The sequence below is a fragment of the Schistocerca cancellata genome, chromosome 10, assembly GCF_023864275.1.
Source record: "Schistocerca cancellata isolate TAMUIC-IGC-003103 chromosome 10, iqSchCanc2.1, whole genome shotgun sequence".
Classification (NCBI taxonomy): Eukaryota; Metazoa; Arthropoda; class Insecta; order Orthoptera; family Acrididae; genus Schistocerca; species Schistocerca cancellata.
Window position 1 is genome coordinate 52,538,780 of NC_064635.1, and position 23,905 is coordinate 52,562,684.

Genomic DNA, 23,905 nt, shown 5'->3' on the forward strand with positions numbered 1-23,905 from the left:
AGACTGTCTTGTCTAGACGCAACACGGTTTCAGATCTCTAATTCATCGGGCAGCTATTTTAAAATCAACCGCAAAATTTGTGACCGACAAACAGACTAAAATGTGATTGTAAAAGAACATAGCGGTCGGAAGGGAGTGTCGATGCAAACAGTGTTTCTCGAAATCTCTACCAGCGGCCATGGATCGTTCGCGCAACTATCTGTTCTGGAGGATTACCGCGTCAGAAGTCAGCTGATAATGATAACGTAGCGCAGAAGGCGGCAGTATGCCGACGCACGCCTGTGCATCATGGCGTCCGCGAAGCCACGTGCTTCTGAGTGCGTCTACGCACGGTGAAGTTCGACGTGAAGCATCTCCAACTCGCATGTCTGCTGCTTCGATGCGCACCGGGAGTCCTAAAGGTGGGTTACACCACTGCTACCTCTGTCTGTCTTAACGTCTCGTTAGTGGTGGAATTTTTCCTCGCGTCTTGCAAGCCCAGATTGGTTGAAACACAGTCTGTTCTGCTCGTTCTTGAGATCCAGAAGTCAAAGGGCAGTGGTGCTAAGATTGACGCCGTGTTTCTTATCATTCGGAAAGGCTTCGAATATTTCTGATACCGGCCAAAATGCGAGTGGCACAACTGTGCTGATAGCGTGTATTATGTTTTACGATAATTCACGCCAGGTTTAGTAAACATTACTGAAGATAATTGAAACATATACGCTGTCCTGCCTCATTCGTCCCAGACTGAGAATTCAACATTGAAACATTCCTGACAGGTGTGAATATTACCGAACTACTAGTTTGATAAGGCATGGTTGCAAAATACTAACACAAATTACACTACTGGCCATTAAAATTGTTACACCAAGAAGAAATGCAGATGATAGACGGGTATTCATTGGACAAATATATTTTACTAGAACTGACATGTGATTACATTTTCACGCAGTTTGGGTGCATAGATCATGAGAAATCAGTACCCAGAACAACCACCTCTGGCCGTAATAATAGCCTTGATACGCCTGGGCATTGAGTCAAACAGAGCTTGGATGGCGTGTACAGGTACAGCTGCCCATGCAGCTTCAACACGATACCACAGTTCATCAAGAGTAGTGACTGACGTATTGTGACGAACCAATTGCTCGGCCACCATTGACCAGACTCACTGCATCATCCTGCAACCTGCTCTGTGACTAACAAACATCAAGTGGAGTATGGAATTACCTCGACTGCCATTAACGCCACAAGATAGACAGTTGCGTAAATTAAAGGTGGATGGGAGAGAAAGGAAAGGAAAGGGAAGGGAATATTGATGTCAGCTGCGTCGGGTCATTATGCGGAATCAGCGGCGACCGACGAGTGAAAATATGTGCCAGCCTGGGATTCGAACCCGGGACCTTCTGCTTACTCGGCAGTTGCGTTAACCACTGCACCACCGGGACACTGTGTTTATTGCAAATCCGCGGACTATCTGGCCACCCACACTCCCACCAGGCCCCACCTATCGGCAGTCCCCGTGCATGTCCTCCATGCTCGCTACTTTGATATTCCCAGAGTTCAGACGTAATTGTAGATCTGCACTGAAGGTGGTCGGTTCACTGCCCATTGAGGCGATTCAATTGTGTGAATGCATGATTTCTGTTCATTCGGACATGTCCGAAAGAACGGATGCCATGTATTCACACTCCTTGTTGCAGTTGATGTCGTGACTGGGAAGAACGGATTACTGATGAATGGCACTGCACTATGTTCAGTGATGAACTGTAGCTCTTGACTGCTCTGGATGACCACCATCGGTGAGTGTGGCTCCGACCTGGAGAGAGGTCACATTCTTCCAGAGTTTTGGAGAGGAACAGCGGTGTTACTGCTGACGTTATGGTGTGGGGAGCCACTGCCCACGACTCATAGCTGGTAGCGATTGAGGAAACTGTGACGTTACATTGGTACGTTACAGATATCCTGCGTCCTGAAGTGTTACCTCTCAAGCGAGAGTATCATGGCGTCATTTTTCAATAGGGAAATGCTCGACCGCAATGGCAGGTATCTCTGCGAACTGTCTGTGTGATGGTGAGGAACCTCTGCGACCAACTTGGACGTCAGGTCCACCCCTGCGCCAGTATGTACGATATCAAGAATCGGGTACAACAGTTGTAGACCAGTATGCATCAGGAGAGGATACAACGACTTTATGAAGCCATTCCCAACTGCAATAGTGCACGCATTCAGCCCACAGTGGGTACAACCATAGTGTTTTGTAGATTTGATTCGATATTGTAATCATTAAAATAACGTCACATACGCTCTCAACCTCTGAAGTTTCATTTCGTTTCCCCCTACACTTCAGGGTGTTCTAGTGTATGTAAGCCGTTGTAAAAAATGTTTCATGACTCCAAAATAACGTTGTGCACGAGACTAGCAAGGGTGACAGTTCGTGTGTGTGTACTGTGTGTGAAACCGGGGACCTAGAAAGGATGGAGAGGCTTCGTCCCGTCATAGTCCTCAGTGGTTCACAACCCCATAACAGGCGACATCAGTCCACCCAATCCACCGCCGCCCCACACCGAACCAGAATTATTGGGCGACTGGGCCCCCAGCGGACTCCCCCCCCCCCCCCCCCCACCAGGGAACGTCCAAATGTTTGCACGGTTAAGTAATTATGGTGTACGCGTACATGGAGACAGTGTTTGCGCAACAATTGCTGACATAGTGTTACTAAGGCGGAATAAGGGGAACCAGCCCGCATTCGCCGAGGCAGATGGAAATCCGCCTTAAGGGGCTCCGGAACGCCCTATACTTGCAATGTTAAAATAACGCTTATAAATTACATCTTTCCTCACAAAGTATTTGAGGTAGGAAGTTGAACATTTTACAGATTATTTATTGGGATATGGGCTACAACTTAACACAGGGATTTTACAAAATTTTAGTTCAGTTATTAAAGATGATTTTTTTTCCATTGTAATGGAAATTCACAACATTTTTTTGCAATTTTTTATTTATATATTCAAAAATATACAGCTTTTTGGAAAAAGGCTGTGTTAAATTATGCAGAAGGTACTGTGTAACATTTACTGAAAGTTTGAAACAAATATGTTTGGAAGATCCTTAGAAAACATGTAATTAGTATGAGAAAATAAAAGTTTTGGTAATCGAGCGACAAAGATTGGATTAACTTTTTAGTGCATTCCAGGTACATAGGATGGATTATCTTCATCCTCTGCAAATTCCTCCTCCAGCTTCCTCTTGTTCCTCCTCCTGTTTACTCTTGCTTGTATTTCTAGACTCTTTACAGCCCTGTCTGCAGCCCGAAGGCGTTCCTTGTCTAAAGCAAGCATCGCTCGTACCATGTTAGAACCTATCTTCATTCCCATATTTCTAAATACCTTGCACCTTACAATGTTGCCATCATTGAAAGTCGCAACAGCAACTTTACTTTTACTCATTATTATACTTCAACAAAACAGAGACTCAAGAAACAGAATTAATTACGAATATTTTCGAGATAACGACAGAGTAAATAAACATGAAACAATCGACAATCACACCAGCGATATATATTGAACCATCACAGGTTAGCCACAACACACACTTTATCTCACATCACTAAAATGTACCTGATGAACACGGACGTTAATAATAACACCATTTGACAGCAGTTTAACAGCGCCACAGTGGGTCACGCCCATGTAGAACACATTTCAAAAAAAATTTAAAAATAGTTGTAGTCTTCGGAATTGAATAAATTATATATCTATTAAAAGGTAATAGTCTGCAGATTCAGAAAACGCAAAAAAAGTAAAAATTGAGCTTTTCATGATTTTGAGCCTTTCCGGAGCCCCTTAAAAACCATCCACAGGCTGGCCATCACACCGGACCTCGACACCAATCCACCGGGCGGATTCGAGCCTGGGACCGGCACGCCTTCCCGCTCGGGAAGCAGCGCGTTAGACCGAGCGGCTAGCCGGGTGGGCGGGGTACCAGTTAAGTTACAGATGTTATTAAAAAAATATCATCAAGGACACGAACAAGATTTCTCGAGGAGAGTACTAAAATAAAACCGCTACTTACGGTTTGTGACTATAATAACGGAATTAAGGGGAGATTGTACGAGTATATCAAATCAGATGAAATTTGACATTTTCTATTTTCTGTTCCATAAAGTGCTTTAAACTCTACTGAACATTTTGATGTAACATACACTAAAAACAGATAATTTTAAGACCTTCAAATATTTATTTTAAATTTGACAAGCGACAGACAATTTTCGGCAGCTCCTATTAGTGCCGGAGTTGAACAGTCATATCTTAGCAACTATACAGTCTCGAAGGATGTGAATTGCCTTGTTTGGATGCCACTGTCCTCAGAGGCCAGCATTACACTCAGACAAAGCTTTTCTTTTTGTTGGCTCTATATTAGTCCTACATGAAAATAATGTGCCAGCCAGCGTTTTCTGTAATGTACGAGGGCAGTTCAATAAGTAATGCAACACATTTTTTTCTGAAACAGGGGTTGTTTTATTCAGCATTGAAATACATCAGGTTGTTCCCCAATCTTTTAGCTACACAACACTATTTTTCAACGTAATCTCCACTCAATGCTACGGCCTTACGCCACCTTGAAATGAGGGCCTGTATGCGTGCACGGTACCATTCCACTGGTCGATGTCGGAGCCAACGTCGTACTGCATCAATAACTTCTTCATCATCCGCGTAGTGCCTCCCACGGATTGCGTCCTTCGTTGGGCCAAACATATGGAAATCCGACGGTGCGAGATCGGGGCTGTAGGGTGCATGAGGAAGAACAGTCCACTGAAGTTTTGTGAGCTCCTCTCGGGTGCGAAGACTTGTGTGAGGTCTTGCGTTGTCATGAAGAAGGAGAAGCTCGTTCAGATTTTTGTGCCTACGAACACGCTGAAGTCGTTTCTTCAATTTCTGAAGAGTAGCACAATACACTTTAGAGTTGATCGTTTGACCATGGGGAAGGACATCGAACAGAATAACCCCTTCAGCGTCCCAGAAGACTGTAACCGTGACTTTACCGGCTGAGGGTATGGCTTTAAACTTTTTCTTGGTAGGGGAGTGGGTGTGGCGCCACTCCATTGATTGCCGTTTTGTTTCAGGTTCGAAGTGATGAACCCATGTTTCATCGCCTGTAACAATCTTTGACAAGAAATTGTCACCCTCAGCCACTTGACGAGCAAGCAATTCCGCACAGATGGTTCTCCTTTGCTCTTTATGGTGTTCGGTTAGACAACGAGGGACCCAGCGGGAACAAACCTTTGAATATCCCAACTGGTGAACAATTGTGACAGCACTACCAACAGAGATGTCAAGTTGAGCACTGAGTTGTTTGATGGTGATCCGTCGATCATCTCGAACGAGTGTGTTCGCACGCTCCGCCATTGCAGGAGTCACAGCTGTGCACGGCCGGCCCGCACGCGGGAGATCAGACAGTCTTGCTTGACCTTGCGGCGATGATGACACACGCTTTGCCCAACGACTCACCGTGCTTTTGTCCACTGCCAGATCACCGTAGACATTCTGCAAGCGCCTATGAATATCTGAGATGCCCTGGTTTTCCGCCAAAAGAAACTCGATCACTGCCCGTTGTTTGCAACGCACATCCGTTACAGACGCCATTTTAACAGCTCCGTACAGCGCTGCCACCTGTCGGAAGTCAATGAAACTATACGAGACGAAGCGGGAATGTTTGAAAATATTCCACAAGAAATTTCCGGTTTTTTCAACCAAAATTGGCCGAGAAAAAAAATGTGTTGCATTACTTATTGAACTGCCCTCGTACATCCATATACCGCTCTCTTACACGTACATAAAATGACTAGGTGTAAAAGTATTTTTAATAAACACAAATTTGGGGGTAACAGATGTGCCAAATCCGAATTTGCGTCTGAAGTTGTAGAGAACACTTGCAAACAGTGAAGAGAATAATGTGTCTGCAGTGACCACGTGCCAACGGCCTTGCCGCAGTGGTAACACCGGTTCCCGTCAGATCATCGAAGTTAAGCGCTGTCGGTCTGGGCTAGCGCTTGGATGGGTGATCATCCGGTCTGCCGAGCGCTGTTGGCCAGCGGGGTGCACTCAGCCCTTGTGAGGCAAACTGAGGAGCTACCTAATTGAGAAGTAGCGGCTCCGGTCTTAGAAACTGACATACGGCCGGAAGAGCGGTGTGCTGACCACACGCCCCTCCATATCCGCATCCAGTGACGCCTATGGGCTGAGGAAGACACGGCGGCCGGTCGGTGACTTTGGGCCTTCATGGCCTGTCGGGGGGAGAGTGACCACGCCCTCTAGTGTCTGGTGTAAGTATAAGGAAGCTGAATTTCCTGGTAATCTTTGGCAGTAATAGCGGCAGTGAAACCTATATTCAAAAATTTGGTAAATGCAAAGGTATTAAAGAAATGTTTGTAAGGGAAGACCCATAAAATGAATGAATCCTTTAGTAATGTTGTGTGGTGCCATGTGCCTAAAAACGGTTTGCCGGCTTCATGACTCTAAAGTTAGCAGTGTCTGATGTTAACTTTCGACGATGGAATTACACTCCTGGAAATTGAAATAAGAACACCGTGAATTCATTGTCCCAGGAAGGGGAATCTTTATTGACACATTCCTGGGGTCAGATACATCACATGATCACACTGACAGAACCACAGGCACATAGACACAGGCAACAGAGCATGCACAATGTCGGCACTAGTACAGTGTATATCCACCTTTCGCAGCAATGCAGGCTGCTATTCTCCCATGGAGACGATCGTAGAGATGCTGGATGTAGTCCTGTGGAACGGCTTGCCATGCCATTTCCACCTGGCGCCTCAGTTGGACCAGCGTTCGTGCTGGACGTGCAGACCGCGTGAGACGACGCTTCATCCAGTCCCAAACATGCTCGATGGGGGACAGATCCGGAGATCTTGCTGGCCAGGGTAGTTGACTTACACCTTCTAGAGCACGTTGGGTGGCACGGGATACATGCGGACGTGCATTGTCCTGTTGGAACAGCAAGTTCCCTTGCCGGTCTAGGAATGGTAGAACGATGGGTTCGATGACGGTTTGGATGTACCGTGCACTATTCAGTGTCCCCTCGACGATCACCAGTGGTGTACGGCCAGTGTAGGAGATCGCTCCCCACACCATGATGCCGGGTGTTGGCCCTGTGTGCCTCGGTCGTATGCAGTCCTGATTGTGGCGCTCACCTGCACGGCGCCAAACACGCATACGACCATCACTGGCACCAAGGCAGAAGCGACTCTCATCGCTGAAGACGACACGTCTCCATTCGTCCCTCCACTCACGCCTGTCGCGACACCACTGGAGGCGGGCTGCACGATGTTGGGGCGTGAGCGGAAGACGGCCTAACGTTGTGCGGGACCGTAGCCCAGCTTCATGGAGACGGTTGCGAATGGTCCTCGCCGATACCCCAGGAGCAACAGTGTCCCTAATTTGCTGGGAAGTGGCGGTGCGGTCCCCTACGGCACTGCGTAGGATCCTACGGTCTTGGCGTGCATCCGTGCGTCGCTGCGGTCCGGTCCCAGGTCGACGGGCACGTGCACCTTCCGCCGACCACTGGCGATAACATCGATGTACTGTGGAGACCTCACGCCCCACGTGATGAGCAATTCGGCGGTACGTCCACCCGGCCTCCCGCATGCCCACTATACGCCCTCGCTCAAAGTCCGTCAACTGCACATACGGTTCACGTCCACGCTGTCGCGGCATGCTACCAGTGTTAAAGACTGCGATGGAGCTCCGTATGCCACGGCAAACTGGCTGACACTGACGGCGGCGGTGCACAAATGCTGCGCAGCTAGCGCCATTCGACGGCCAACACCGCGGTTCCTGGTGTGTCCGCTGTGCCGTGCGTGTGATCATTGCTTGTACAGCCCTCTCGCAGTGTCCGGAGCAAGTATGGTGGGTCTGACACACCGGTGTCAATGTGTTCTTTTTTCCATTTCCAGGAGTCTATAAAAGACTGAAGGTTCCAAGGAGGGCAGGGGTGAAATAAAAGCAGAATACAGCTAGACGTCTGCGAGAACTGGATGTGCTGCGTGTAGTCCAAACAGACTTTGTTGCTCAGTACATAGCAAAAGAATCGAGAAAGACCCGAAGAAGGCAACCGTTTAGCGATTGTGACACTGAAAAGGACACAAATGATAACCCAGAACAATTGTAGTCCATGAAAGAATCAGAAGTCTAATGATGTATACAGTTTTGTGATTAAAAGAGCTTTCAATCTTAGTGTCTCAGAACTACTTTTTTGTTATAAATAACCCGCTATCTCAAAAATTACTGAAGGTAGAAACATGAAATTTTTACAGCTTGCCAAGAATAAGATTCAACACATGTGAAACTAGAAAAATAAAAATATCCTTTGTTTTGCATTCATTACGTTCATTTATTTACTACATCATGCCAGAGAAATTAAGAGTTTGCGAAGGTCCCATAGTGCTTAGAGGCATTTGAACCATTTCCTGCGCATAGTAACGCTCAGTGGCCGGTGACAGCACTTTAGTATCTTTTTCATTCTGTTGGTATTTTGTTTAGGTAACAATGAATTACACACAAGTTTTTTTTGTTTTTGTAAGTACTTGTGCACTTTCATCACGGGAGACGAAAGAGACGATGCGATTACTTACGATGAATGCGCGGACGTCTTGTCTGACGTTCCGGACGACTTGGCTGATTGGGAAGAAGGTAATGGATATCAAAAAGATGAAAGTGAAGCAGAATCGTCGGAAGATAGTGAAATACGTGCAAGAAGAATTCGGCGAACGCTACGGTTGGCAACTGATTCGAATGAGTCAGACTATGATCTACTGAGGACCAGTAGTAAATTTGAAGGATCTCCAGGTCCACACATATTTCCCAGAGATACACAGAGCGTCGTGGATATCGTAGAATTATATGTTGGGAACTATCTGTTTGCGTATATTAGCAACGAAACCAACGAGTATTTCAGTCAACATTGCAATAGAAGGAAACTGGATGAAAAAAATGCCAAATTTGTCGACGTTGCGGGACGCGTGCTTTGAAAATGCTCTGGGCTTGCTATCCTTATGGGAATTGTAAAAGACAGCAAGGATCGATGACTACTGGTCAACGAATCCGTTGAGAGACACACCGATATTTCGCAAAACGATGTCCCACGACCGATTCAGACAAATTATCATTTTTACATTTTTCCGACTACAACAATAAACCGAGTAATGCCTACTGGCTTTTCAAAGTGCAATTCGTAATTGATTATTTGTCCAAAAAGTTCAAAGAAACGTTCAATCTAAGTCAAAACATTTTGTAAGTAGGCTGTTTATGTTTTCTTATTGGCAACGTTACGTAGCGCTCTGTATGAAAGTCACTGGCTGTGCTGTGTGCAGTCTGTGGCTAGTTTGCATTGTTGTCTGCCATTGTAGAGGGGCAGTTGGATGTGAACAGCGCGTAGCGTTGCGCAGTTGGAGGTGAGCCGCCAGCAGTGGTGGATGTGGGGAGAGAGATGGCGGAGTTTTGAAATTTGTAAAAATGGATGTCATGAACTGCTATATATATTATGATTATTAAGGTAAATACATTGTTTGTCCTCTATTAAAATCTTTCATTTGCTAACTATGCCTACTTGTAGTTAGTGCCTTCAGTAGTTTGAATCTTTTATTTAGCTGGCAGTAGTGGCGCTCGCTGTATTGCAGTAGTTCGAGTAACGAAGATTTTTGGTGAGTTAAGTGATTTGTGAAAGGTACAGGTTAATGTCAGTCAGGGCCATTCCTTTGTAGGGATTTCTGAAAGTCAGATTGCGTTGCGCTAAAAAATATTGTGTGTCAGTTTAATCACAGTCTTGTATAAATGTTCAAAGGGGACGTTTCAATTTCAATTGATGAAGGAATGATACCGTAGTGTGGACAGTTGAATTTTAAAGCTTACAATCCGTCGAAAATTACTAAATATGGCATACTCATTCGGATGCTATGTGATTCGAGTACGGGATTGATTTCCTCATTGAAGAAATATTCCGGCGCTGGACAACCTTTATCAGAATGGTTCAAATGGCTCTGAGCGCTATGGGACTTAACATCTACGGTCATCAGTCCCCTAGAACTTAGAACTACTTAAACCTAACTAACCTAAGCACAGCACACAACACCCAGTCATCACGAGGCAGAGAAAATCTCTGACCCCGCCGGGAATCGAACCCGGTATCCCGGGCGTGGGAAGCGAGAACGCTACCGCACGACCACGAGCTGCGGACATTATCAAAAATAGTGATGGAACTATTGACACCCTCTTATGGAAAGTAGCATCACCTCTACATGGATAATTATTATAACAGTGTAGAACTTGCAGAGAAGTTACTTGAAAAGAAAATTCGAGTTTGTGGAACGATACGGCAAAACAGAGGACTTCCGGAAAAATTAAAGCGCGCAAAAGTCAGTGTGTTTGAAGATTGTCATCAACGGAAAGGTGACAAACTGCCGGCGACAAGCCAAGTAATACAAATTAGCGTCCGCTGCTCGTGGTCTCGCGGTAGCGTTCTCGCTTCCCGAGCACGGGGTCCCGGGTTCGATTCCCGGCGGGGTCAGGGATTTTCACCTATCTCGAGATGACTGGGTGTTTGTGTTATCATCATCCAGGAAAGTGGCGAAATTGGACTGAGCAAAGATTGGGTAATTGTACGGGCGCTGATAACCACGCAGTTGAGCGCCCCACAAACCAAACATCATCATCATCAATACAAATTAGCGCTGCCGGCGCAAAGCGAATAAACTTGTACGAGACGTGCAGAGGGCAAAGTGTTAACATTGGCAGCACAGGGCATACAATCTCCCCTTTACGTAATCAGTCAGATATCTTCGAAACCGATTACTTCAAACAACAACCGATCCGAAATATAAGTAAGTGCGACAGGAAGAAACCGGCAACATTCTGTGACCGCATCGCCGACACACGGAAGTCCGCAGCGCAGAATCTGTCAGTGTCGGTCGCACCAACACAAGCGCGATGTCCTGCTGATTGCTGTCCAGTGGTACTCCCGCCGAAGAAGACGACGGGTGGGGAGCATCCGTCCGCCTATGCCAGTGGGGAGACGACAGAACCACCTGGGCATATATCGGCCAGTGTCCTCGCTTGGCGACGCCTTCAGGAGATTATGCCACTGCGATGTACTAACTCAGACTCTTTATTTGTAAAACGGGTTAATGAAGTTGGCTCCGTAGGACTCAAGGACACGGCCACACAACTGTCGAAAAAAAAAAAAAAATGGTTCAAACGGCTCTGAGCACTATGGGACTTAACATCGGAGGTCTTCAGTCCCCTAGAACTTAGAACTACTTAAACCTTACTAACCTAAGGACATCACACAACACCCAGTCATCACGAGGCAGAGAAAATCTCTGACCCCGCCGGGAATCGAACCCGGGCGTGGGAAGCGAGAACTCTACCGCACGCACAACTGTCGCGTTGCCCTGCTACTGTTCTATTCACTTCGTACAACTTGGTTAAATTGCGGGCAGGAATAGGGTAGGCGAAATGATAGAGTGAAGGGTGGAAGTTTCAAACGTTCTAAGAGAGATCTTAATCACAAAACGCGTTGTCGGTGCTGTTGTGTTCTCGGTACTTGTTTACGAAGTCCTAAATCTTTGAGAAAATGTTTCGAACGTTCATTACTAAATGGCGTATGGTGGATGTGCTATGGAGTGCTTCCCTCTGGAGTTACAAGTGTCATGTGGCAAGGTCTTCGTTCCTCGAGATTCGCACAAGACCATGGGAGCTGTGCGAAACTTGCACACTTTTATAGTGTTGAATAATGGCAATATTTGGAACAACTGTAGTTACTGGGATAAGGGTATGATGAATTTATGATACATCCTTGTACATACATTTCCACACATGTAATTTTGAACAAAATTCTTTACAGACCATTACAAACGATATTTGACGCAAGAATGTAATCTTCGTATACTTTTTGTTTTTTCGTATCCTTTAAGAGATGCAAAAACTCTAGTTGATTTAGTTACCCTTGAAAAGGCTATATACGAGGCTGAGTCAAATGAAAAGCTTAAATTTTGTTAAAAAATATTATTTATTGTGCAGAAGTGGTACAAAGCTCTATCACTTTTCAACATAATCTCCCCCACGCTCAATGCAAGTCCTCCAGCGCTTACAAAGTGTATAAATTCCTTTAGAAAAAAATTCTTTTGGTAGTCCGCGCAACCACTCATGCACCGCGTGGCGTACCTCTTCATCAGAACGGAACTTCTTTCCTCCCATTGCGTCTTTGTGTGGTCCAATCATATGGAAATCACTTGGGGCAAGGTCTGGTGAGTATGGTGCATGAGGAAGACACTCAGAATGCAGGCCTGTGATTGTTGCAACTGTTGTACGGGCAGCGTGTGGCCTTGCATTGTCATGTTGCAAAAGGACACCTGCTGACAGCAATCCACGTCGCTCTGATTTGATTGCAGGCCGCAGATGAATGTTTAGGAGATCTGTGTATGATGCACTGGTGACAGTGGTCCCTCTAGGCATGTAATGCTGCAAAATGACGCCTTGTTCGTCCCAAAAGAGAGTCAGCATAACCTTCCCTGTTGATGGTTCTGTTCAAAACTTCTTTGGTTTTGATGAGGAATGGCGCCATTCCTTGCTCGCTCTCTTCATTTCCGGTTGGAGGAAGTGAACCCAGGTTTCGTCCACAGTAACGATTATTGCAAGGAAGCCATCATTTTCTCGTTCAGAGCGCCGAAGAAGCTCTTCACAAGCATCGACACGTCATTCTCTCATTTCAGGAGTCAGCTGACGTGGCACCCATCTTGCAGACACTTTGCGAAACTGGAGCACATCATGCGCAATGTGGTGTGCTGACCCATGACTAATCTGTAAACATGCTACAGTGTCATTAAGTGTCACTCGGCGGTTTTCCTTCACTATGGCTTCAACTACTGCAATGTTCTGTGGAGTCGCAACTCTTTGTGGCTGACCTGGACGAGGAGCATCTTCCACTGAAGTCACACGATTTGCGAACTTCCTACTCCTTTTTTGTTTTGTTTTTTGTTTTAGGGCGCAAAACTTCTATGGTCATTAGCGCCCAACTTCATACTCCATTCATAGACTTGCTGGTGTGACAAACATGCATCACTGTACTGAACCTCCATTCGTCGATGAATTTCAGCAGGTTTCAAACCTTCACTGCGCAAAAACCGAATAACAGAACGCTGTACTTCCCTGGTGCAAGTCGCAAGTGGGGCGGCCATATTTATACTGATACTGCGATGGTATGTGTGCATCTGCACTATGCTGCCACCTACAGGCCTTTCTGCACGCTGTTTGTAGCACGCTTACCAACTTACAGGATAACGGCGCGAAATTTCGATTTTTTTTTTTTTCATTTGACTCACCCTCTTACAATTGTCCGTGAGTAAGGACGGGATTTGGTAAATACGATCCTGCTGTTTGAAGCGTATGTCCCTGCGACTTGTTTATAGTGGTTCAAATGGCTCTGAGCACTATGGGACTTAACATCTGTGGTCATCAGTCCCCTAGAACTAAGAACTACTTAAACCTAACTAACCTAAGGACATCACACAACACCCAGTCATCTCGAGGCAGAGAAAATCCCTGACCCCGCCAGGAATCGAACCCGGGCGTAGGAAGCGAGAACGCTACCGCACGACCACGAGCTGCGGACGTTTATTGTGGTCTCAAATACAGTTTTAATAGCGAACTGTCTTCTTGTCAGTTGAAAAGGCACCGAACGAGACGGCGCAGTGGTTAGCACACTGGACTCGCCTTCGGGAGGGCAATGGTTCAAACCTGCGCCGGGCCGTCCTGATTCAGGTTTCCCGTGATTTCTCTAAATCACTTCAGGCAAATCCGGGATGGCTCCTTTGAAAAGGCATGGCCGGTTTCCTTCCCCATCATCCCCTAATCCGAGTTTGTTGGTTCAAATGGCTCTGAGCACTATGGGACTCAACAACTTAGGTCATAAGTCCCCTAGAACACACACCCATGCCCGAGGCAGGATTCGAACCTGCGACCGTAGCAGTCCCGCGGCTCCGGACTGCAGCGCCAGAACCGCTAGACCACCGCGGCCGGCTATCCGAGTTTGTGCTCTGTCCCTAATGACATCGTAGTCAGCGGGACGTTAAACAGTAACCTCCTCATCCTCAACTGAAAACACATGCTTGAATCCGATGGTGTTAAGTTATTTGTGGTTTTACAACAGTTTTCCCGGTGTCAATGAGCATTAATTGTAAATTCATCGACTTTTGTTACAACCTTGTGTACTCCACTGAGAGTCATGTTTATCGTTCAGGTTTCTTATCAATATGACAATAACGTTTTCTCGTATTATACGTCTATGCGGTGGTAATTTTGTCGGATGTAATGAATGTAACAGTTCTACGGGATACAATTGACTATAAGTACCCTCGACGTACTCTACGGAGTCACAAGTGTAGTAAATCTTTTTAATTCTTTCCACAATGTTCCTCACAATTTCTTTCAGTGGAATCTTCATTTTTTGGGTACAATATTGGTGTGATGACAAATTTCTTACGTTTTCGGCAATAACAGCTTTGGTTGGAAATAATTTCTGTACTATTCCGTCGTCATCGCAGTAGAATTTCTTTACAATCTTGACTGTACCCGCTGTACTGTAATTTAAAACTAATGACAATATTTCACTGTCATCATTCGCTTTAATTTCCAACTTTGTCTGCTGTTGAAGGAAAGTCTACTGCTAAATACAAATATACACACATAAACAAAGTTTTGATCACGTCCGTTCCTAGAGTTCCAGAAACTGTACAGAAAATTCGAATAGATATCAACATAAAACATTATTTCCGCCCTTTTTATTGCTCATGAAAACCACACATTGCATGTTGTACCACTATAGAGCGACACCTTCAGAGGTGATGGTCCAGATTGCTGTACACACCGGTACATCTAATACCCAGTAGCACGTCCTCTTGCATTGATTCATGCTTGTATTCGAAGTGGCACACTATCCACAAGTTCATCGAGGCACTGTTGGTCCAGATTGTAACATTCCTCAACTGCGATTCCGCCTCGATCTCTCCGAGTGATTGGTGAGACACGTCGTCCATAAACAGTCCTTTTCAATCTATCCCAGGCATGTTCGATAGTGTTCCTGTCTGGAGAACACGCTGGCCACTGTAGGCGAGCTATGTCGTTATCCTGAAGGAAGTCATTCACAAGATGTGCACGATGGGGGCGCGAGTTGTCGTCCATGAAGACGAATGCCTAGCCAATATGTTTCCGATATGGTTGCACTATCGATCGGAGGATGCGATTCACGTATCGCACAGCCGTTACGGCGCCTTCCATAAACACCAGCGGCGTACGTCGGCACACATAGATTAGATTAGATTAGATTTACTTTCATTCCAATTGATCCGTAGTGAGGAGGTCCTCCAGGATGTGGAACATGTCAGAAAAACAACAATACATGACAAATATTTACAACTAAAACAAATAAGCTAATGTACCATTCCACAGGTCCCAAGTGGAATGATCGTCATTTTTTTAATGAACACTAAGAGTCATTTTACAAATACTAATGCACTGAATTTAAAATAAAAAAGTTTTTTATTTATTTATAAGGTAATAAACATGTAATACAACTACTGTAATACTTATTTACAATGAACACATTACTGCACTGAAATGGTGCAGAAGTTAGATTATATTTACACACACACACACACACACACACACACACACACAGATACACAAATTTTCAGTGAACACATTACTGCACTGAAATTGTGCAGAAGTTATGTTGTACTTATATACAAATCAGTTGGTTTTACTAAGAAATTCATCAATGGAGTAGAAGGAGTTGGCCAGCAATAAATCCTTTAGGCTTCTCTTAAACTGAATTTCATTGGTTGTTAAGCTTTTTATGGCTGCTGGCAAGTTATTGAAAATGTGTGTTCCTGAATAATGCACACCTTTTTGTACAAGACTAAGTGACTTTAAATCCTTGTGAAGATTATTCTTATTTCTAGTATTGATTCCATGAATTGAGCTGTTGGTTTGAAAAAGTGATATATTTTTAATGACAAATTTCATTAAGGAATAAATACACTCCTGGAAATTGAAATAAGAACACCGTGAATTCATTGTCCCAGGAAGGGGAAACTTTATTGACACATTCCTGGGGTCACATACATCACATGATCACACTGACAGAACCACAAGCACATAGACACAGGCAACAGAGCATGCACAATGTCGGCACTAGTACAGTGTATATCCACCTTTCGCAGCAATGCAGGCTGCTATTCTCCCATGGAGACGATCGTAGAGATGCTGGATGTAGTCCTGTGGAACGGCTTGCCATGCCATTTCCACCTGGCGCCTCAGTTGGACCAGCGTTCGTGCTGGACGTGCAGACCGCGTGAGACGAAGCTTCATCCAGTCCCAAACATGCTCAATGGGGGACAGATCCGGAGATCTTGCTGGCCAGGGTAGTTGACTTACACCTTCTAGAGCACGTTGGGTGGCACGGGATACATGCGGACGTGCATTGTCCTGTTGGAACAGCAAGTTCCCTTGCCGGTCTAGGAATGGTAGAACGATGGGTTCGATGACGGTTTGGATGTACCGTGCACTATTCAGTGTCCCCTCGACGATCACCAGTGGTGTACGGCCAGTGTAGGAGATCGCTCCCCACACCATGATGCCGGGTGTTGGCCCTGTGTGCCTCGGTCGTATGCAGTCCTGATTGTGGCGCTCACCTGCACGGCGCCAAACACGCATACGACCATCATTGGCACCAAGGCAGAAGCGACTCTCATCGCTGAAGAAGACACGTCTCCATTCGTCCCTCCATTCACGCCTGTCGCGACACCACTGGAGGCGGACTGCACGATGTTGGGGCGTGAGCGGAAGACGGCCTAACGGTGTGCGGGACCGTAGCCCAGCTTCATGGAGACGGTTGCGAATGGTCCTCGCCGATACCCCAGGAGCAACAGTGTCCCTAATTTGCTGGGAAGTGGCGGTGCGGTCCCCTACGGCACTGCGTAGGATCCTACGGTCTTGGCGTGCATCCGTGCGTCGCTGCGGTCCGGTCCCAGGTCGACGGGCACGTGCACCTTCCGCCGACCACTGGCGACAACATCGATGTACTGTGGAGACCTCACGCCCCACGTGTTGAGCAATTCGGCGGTACGTCCACCCGGCCTCCCGCATGCCCACTATACGCCCTCGCTCAAAGTCCGTCAACTGCACATACGGTTCACGTCCACGCTGTCGCGGCATGCTACCAGTGTTAAAGACTGCGATGGAGCTCCGTATGCCACGGCAAACTGGCTGACACTGACGGCGGCGGTGCACAAATGCTGCGCAGCTAGCGCCATTCGACGGCCAACACCGCGGTTCCTGGTGTGTCCGCTGTGCCGTGCGTGTGATCATTGCTTGTACAGCCCTCTCGCAGTGTCCGGAGCAAGTATGGTGGGTCTGACACACCGGTGTCAATGTGTTCTTTTTTCCATTTCCAGGAGTGTGTATTGGGAAGCTGTAGTTAGTATCCCTAGTTCCCTAAACAGGCTTCTGCAGGATGTTCTTGAGTTCACACCACATATAATTCTTACTGCACGTTTTTGTGCCCGGAAAACTTTAGCTTGGCTTGATGAATTACCCCAAAAAATAATCCCATATGACATTATGGAATGAAAGTAAGCATAGTATGCCAGCTTTTTCATTTTTATATCCCCTATGTCTGACAAAATTCGCCTTACAGGAGAATTCGTCGCCGTTCTAAACAGACAGTGTATAAAACCATCGAGAACATCGAGTTCGCCACAACAGCTGGAGACAAGAAGAACCGCATACCAGTTAAGAGTGTTGCTGCTACCGCACTTGTCGACGGACCCTGTGTTTTCTGTGGTTGCAGACTTAATTTTAGTATCGATATTAATGATACATTTTCACATGGAAATGGTTGGCTTATTGTAGCCATTGTACGTGGTGGTACAGGAGTACCTACTGTTCCAGGACTTGAAAGTTTTGTTGATAGAGACATTATTGCCTATCGTACCTACCATATAGCAGAACTTGCAAATAGAGACTTTGGTAAATCAGCTTATATGTCTACTTCAGCATTGTCTTTGTATACTCGTATTAAGAGAAAAATATCTGTTAATGAGTCTGTGTTCATTTGGGTTAAAGGTAAAGGAGTATGTGAATATGTAAAGTTTGTTGGAGACTGTACTTTGTATTTTCATAAATAGATTTATTTTCATTCGAACTGATCTGTAGCGTAGCTGAGAACCGGACAAGGGTACATCTAGAATAATGCCACCCCAAAACAGCAGGGGACCTCCACCTTGCTACACTCGCTGGACGGCGTGTCTAAGGCCTTCAGCACGATCGGCTTGCCTCCAAATACGTCTCCGACGATTGTCTGGTTGAAGACATACGAGTCACTCATCGGTGAAGAGAACGTGATGACAATCCTGAACGGTCCATTTGACATGCTGTCGTGATTGCAGAGGTGGACCTCGCCATGGAGGTCGTGAGTGAAGTTGCGCATTATACAGCCTATTGCCCACAGTTTGAGTCGTAACACGACGTTCTGTGGTTGCAGGAAAATCATTATTCAACATGGCGGCGTTGCTGTCAGGGTTCCTCCGAGCCATACTCCGTAGATAGCGGTCATCCACTGCAGTAGTAGCCGTTGGGCGACCTGAGCGAGGCATGTCATCGACAGTTCCTGTCTCTCTGTATCTCCTCCATGTCGAAACATCACTTTGGTTCACTCCAGGATGCCTGGACACTTCCCTTGTTGAGAGCCCTTCCTGGCACAAAGTAACAATGCGTACGCGATTTAACCACGGTACTGACCGTCTAGGCAAGGTTTCGCTACAGACAGCACGAGCAGTGTACCTCCTTCCTGGTGGAATGACTGGAACTGATCGGCTGTGGGACCCCCTCCGTCTAATAGTTGCTGCTCATGCATGGTTGTTTACACCTTTGGGCGGGTTTAGTGACATCTCTGGACAGTCGGAGGGACTGTGTCTGCGATACAATATCCACAGTCAACGTCTGTCTGTAGGAGGTCTGGGTACTGGGGTGATGCAAAAGTTGTTTGATGTGTGTATTTTGCTATGTTGTTGCACGGCCTCCATCTTTCATTGCAGAAACACAAAACAATACACACTGCACGTTTTATTATAAAACTACCCCTCTAACCACTTTACGTTACTAGTGAAGGTGCGCTGATTCGTTTGACATCTTAAAAATGCAAGCTTGTTTGTGTTTTTAGTTAGTAAATCTAACATAACGTTTTCCATTGGTTTCGGGTGAACTTTGTAGGAAGTGACTGACAATAAGCTCCGTATAGTCAAGCCCACAACGCGTGTGTGGTGTACTTCCTTTCAGCCCCATCGACGGGACGAGGTTCTCCTCACTCGGCTTCGAATAGGCCACAGCCCTATGACGCATGGCTTCCTTCTCCGGCGTGAGGACCCTTCAATGTGTGGTGCTTGTGGCGTCCAGGTCACTGTGCGCCACGTTTTATTGGATTGCGTTTTATTTTCTGACCAGCGGGTCGCGGCTGACTTGCCAGCGGACCTGCCATCTCTTTTAGGCAACACTCGGACGAATGTGGTTAAAGTTTTAAAGTTCTGTGCCCTGTCAAATGTTTTTACAAAGATTTTAGGGAGAGGATTTTAATTTGCTCACTGTGTGACAAGCTCGACCATATTTTATGTAAGTGGCCAGCTAATAGCAATTTCCTGTGACATTCTTGTTGCTATGTTTCCCCTTTACTTAGGTTTTACTTTCTCATGTAGCATTTTCCTTCTTTTCCTGCTTTCTTTGAGTGTGTGCTTTAGTTTTCTTAGGTCTGTCCACATTCGTTCCTTTTAATGTGTGCCAGGGCGCTGATGACCTCGATGTTGAGCGCCCATAAGCCCCAACACGCCACCACCACCACCACGAACATCAATTACATTAAGCTTCTCACTACCATAAATGTTGCACCTCACTGCATGAGTTGGCACCAAAATTTCACCAGCTTTTCGTGGTAACATTAGCTTTTTCAACAGGTGCTTAATTTTCGGATTATCTGCAACTTAATCAGTGAAAATTACCTACAAACGGAGAGCAAACCATAGGGAAAGTAACTTTCACATAATGTGTCACTGCAACGTAACACAGCTCGATGAAACATGGATCACACATAGAAAGAACTGCTACAGTATAATACAGAAGGTAACTGAGAGAAACACGGAATGAAACCGACAGAAATGACATCTTTATTCAAAGACAATAATTACCTTGAAGACATCGTGATTTTGATGGTCCCTGGAATATTACAAACGGCAGGACATGTTCTCATCAGTGCGTGTGATCACCAGGGTCGACACTGCCTGCTCTTCAATGTGGCCCCGCTCTGGATACAAGGTTGGTAATGAATTCCTGTGGTAGTAGGCCCGTGCTCTCCATCCCTCCACGAGTGTGGTTGACAATTACTGGATGGTCGTTGCTGCACTTGGACGTGCTGCAATCCGTCGCATTCCACAAGAGTTCGATGGGACTTAAGTCAGAAGAAGGGGCAGCTCGCCCGGTTAGCCGCACGGTCTAACGCCCTGCTTCCCGAGCGGGAAGGCGTGCCAGTCCACGGCACGAATTCGCCCAGCGGTTACTGTCGAGGTCCGGTGAGGCGGCCAGCCTGTGGATGGTTTTGAAGGCGGTTTTCCATCTGCCTCGGCGAATGCGAGTTGGTTCCCTTATTCCGCCTCAGTTAACTATCTCGGTGATTGCTGCGTAAACACCTTCCATGTGCGTGTACACCATAATTACTCTACCATGCAAACGTTTGGGGTTACACTCGTCTGGTATGAGACGCTCCCAGAGGGATGGGGGAGGGGGGGGGGGGAGGTCCACTGAGGGCCAAACCGCACAATAACCCTGCAGGGTTCGGTGTGGGGCGGCAGTGGGGTGGGTGGACCGCTGTGGCCTGTTGTGGGGTTGTGAACCACTGAGGGCTACAGCGGGACGAAGCCGCTCCGTCGTTTCTAGGTCTCCGGTTCAACACACAACACACATAAGGTGAACGGGTAGACTAGTGCATATGCCGAACATCCTCTCGTTCTAAGAGCTGCTCCACCTGCAGTGTTCGATGCTTTCTCGCGTCGTCAACAGAGCGGTATGCACCCTTGGAAAGTCACACATGGGCTGGAGTACTGTTTAACTTCTCTCCCCATTAAACTGAAGTTAAATTATTATGACTGAATGATATCTAGTTACCTGAATGGAAACTTTTGGGCGAGAGATGTCGCTTCCCCAAGATTTTAACACAAATATCTCGCACACCCGCATTTATGAAATTAATTACTACACTCCTGGAAATGGAAAAAAAGAACACATTGACACCGGTGTGTCAGACCCACCATACTTGCTCCGGACACTGCGAGAGGGCTGTACAAGCAATGATCACACGCACGGCACAGCGGACACACCAGGAAACGCGGTGTTGGCCGTTGAATGGCGCTAGCTGCGCAGCATTTGTGCACCGCCGCCGTCAGTGTCAGCCAGTTTGCCGTGGCATACGGAGCTCCATCGCAGTCTTTAACACTGGTAGCATGCCGCGACAGCGTGGACGTGAACCGTATGTGCAGTTGACGGACTTTGAGCGAGGGCGTATAGTCGGCATGCGGGAGGCCGGGTGGACGTACCGCCGAATTGCTCAACACGTGGGGCGTGAGGTCTCCACAGTACATCGATGTTGTCGCCAGTGGTCGGCGGAAGGTGCACGTGCCCGTCGACCTGGGACCGGACCGCAGCGACGCACGGATGCACGCCAAGACCGTAGGATCCTACGCAGTGCCGTAGGGGACCGCACCGCCACTTCCCAGCAAATTAGGGACACTGTTGCTCCTGGGGTATCGGCGAGGACCATTCTCAACCGTTTCCATGAAGCTGGGCTACGGTCCCGTACACCGTTAGGCCGTCTTCCGCTCACGCCCCAACATCGTGCAGCCCGCCTCCAGTGGTGTCGCGACAGGCGTGAATGGAGGGACGAATGGAGACGTGTCGTCTTCAGCGATGAGAGTCGCTTCTGCCTTGGTGCCAATGATGGTCGTATGCGTGTTTGGCGCCGTGCAGGTGAGCGCCACAATCAGGACTGCATACGACCGAGGCACACAGGGCCAACACCCGGCATCATGGTGTGGGGAGCGATCTCCTACACTGGCCGTACACCACTGGTGATCGTCGAGGGGACACTGAATAGTGCACGGTACATCCAAACCGTCATCGAACCCATCGTTCTACCATTCCTAGACCGGCAAGGGAACTTGCTGTTCCAACAGGACAATGCACGTCCGCATGTATCCCGTGCCACCCAACGTGCTCTAGAAGGTGTAAGTCAACTACCCTGGCCAGCAAGATCTCCGGATCTGTCCCCCATTGGGCATGTTTGGGACTGGATGAAGCGTCGTCTCACGCGGTCTGCACGTCCAGCACGAACGCTGGTCCAACTGAGGCGCCAGGTGGAACTGGCATGGCAAGCCGTTCCGCAGGACTACCTCCAGCATCTCTACGATCGTCTCCATGGGAGAATAGCAGCCTGCATTGCTGCGAAAGGTGGATATACACTGTACTAGTGCCGACATTGTGCATGCTCTGTTGCCTGTGTCTATGTGCCTGTGGTTCTGCCAGTGTGATCATGTCATGTATCTGACCCCAGGAATGTGTCAATAAAGTTTCCCCTTCCTGGGACAATGAATTCACGGTGTTCTTATTTCTATTTCCAGGAGTGTATTTGAATTCTCAAGTGTATAAAACAAAATGATAAAATCGAAGTGCCCTGTGGTTAGGGCCTCCCGTCGGGTAGATCGTTCGTTCGCCTGGTGCAAGTCTTTCGAGTTGACGCTACTTCGGCGACTTGCGTGTCGATGGGGATGAAATCATGATAAGAACAGCGCAACACCCAGTCCCTGAGGGGAGAAAATCTCCGACCCAGCCGGGAATCGAACCCGGGCCGTTACGTATGACATTCCGTCACATTGACCACTCAGCTACCAGGGGTAGACAACAATGTGGTTATGCGGTTACAGTTCATAATCATACTTTTTCGGCCTCGCAATGTCGAAGTGAGAGCCTGGAATAAAATTTCTGTGGCTCTGCAGAATTTCATCAATCGTCGACTCTGAAAATTCTTAAAGTAGTCAGAGGCACGCCGTGGAGGAAGCCTTCTTGAGTACTACGACGTACTCACTCTGCAGCATAGCAATCAGTGTCCAAGTTGTGTGTTAATTTCGATAAAAATCGAGAAATTAATCACTAAAAATAGAGCATAAACGACCGTGGCTCAGGCTTTGCTGATCTCCCAGGATACAAAGTTCTCTACGAGTTCCCGGGCGGCTTCCCCCATCGGAGGTTTGAGTCCTCCCTCGAGCATGGGTGTGTGTGTTGTCCTTAGCGTAAGTTAGTTTAAGTTAGGTTAAGTAGTGTGTAAGCTTAGAGACTGACGACCTCAGCAGTTTTGTCCCATAAGATTTTACCACAAATTTCCAATTTTCTCTACGAGTTACGACGCCAAATAATATCACGAACCACATGCAAGAGAAAAGTTAAAATAACCTTTTATGTTCTTAAAATTGTATTTTTTGCGTAAATGATCATCATAGCTACATTTTGTTGTGCCTAGACAATACAGTCTAGGCACAAGGCGAGGAAGCTGAAAGGGCACGCGCTTAATTCACGCAGGCTTGCTGAGGTCTGAAACAGGATACGTAATGAATGCTATAAAGAAAAGTACGTAGCTGCTGGAATACTTAACTTTAATCCATCATTTGTATACAGCATTCTTGATGATACAAGTGAGACTCTCTCTAGAAATGGTTAATGGCGCCATGCTAGGTCGTAGCCATGGACTTAGCTGAAGG

At 46.9% G+C, this 23,905-nt stretch overlaps 1 protein-coding gene and 1 pseudogene across 2 annotated transcripts in view; both read left to right on the top strand.

The window, feature by feature from the left end:
* The first annotated feature begins 264 nt into the window (after positions 1-264).
* LOC126106787 (organic solute transporter subunit alpha-like) overlaps positions 265-23,905 on the top strand; it is a 108,698-nt gene continuing 85,057 nt past the window's right edge. For both annotated transcript variants that reach the window (XM_049913171.1, XM_049913170.1), the window contains exon 1: positions 265-401. The gene's annotated coding sequence lies outside the window, so the exon portion shown is untranslated. The remainder of the gene's footprint in view (positions 402-23,905) is intronic.
* LOC126107141 (5S ribosomal RNA) lies at positions 5,954-6,071 on the top strand (annotated as a pseudogene).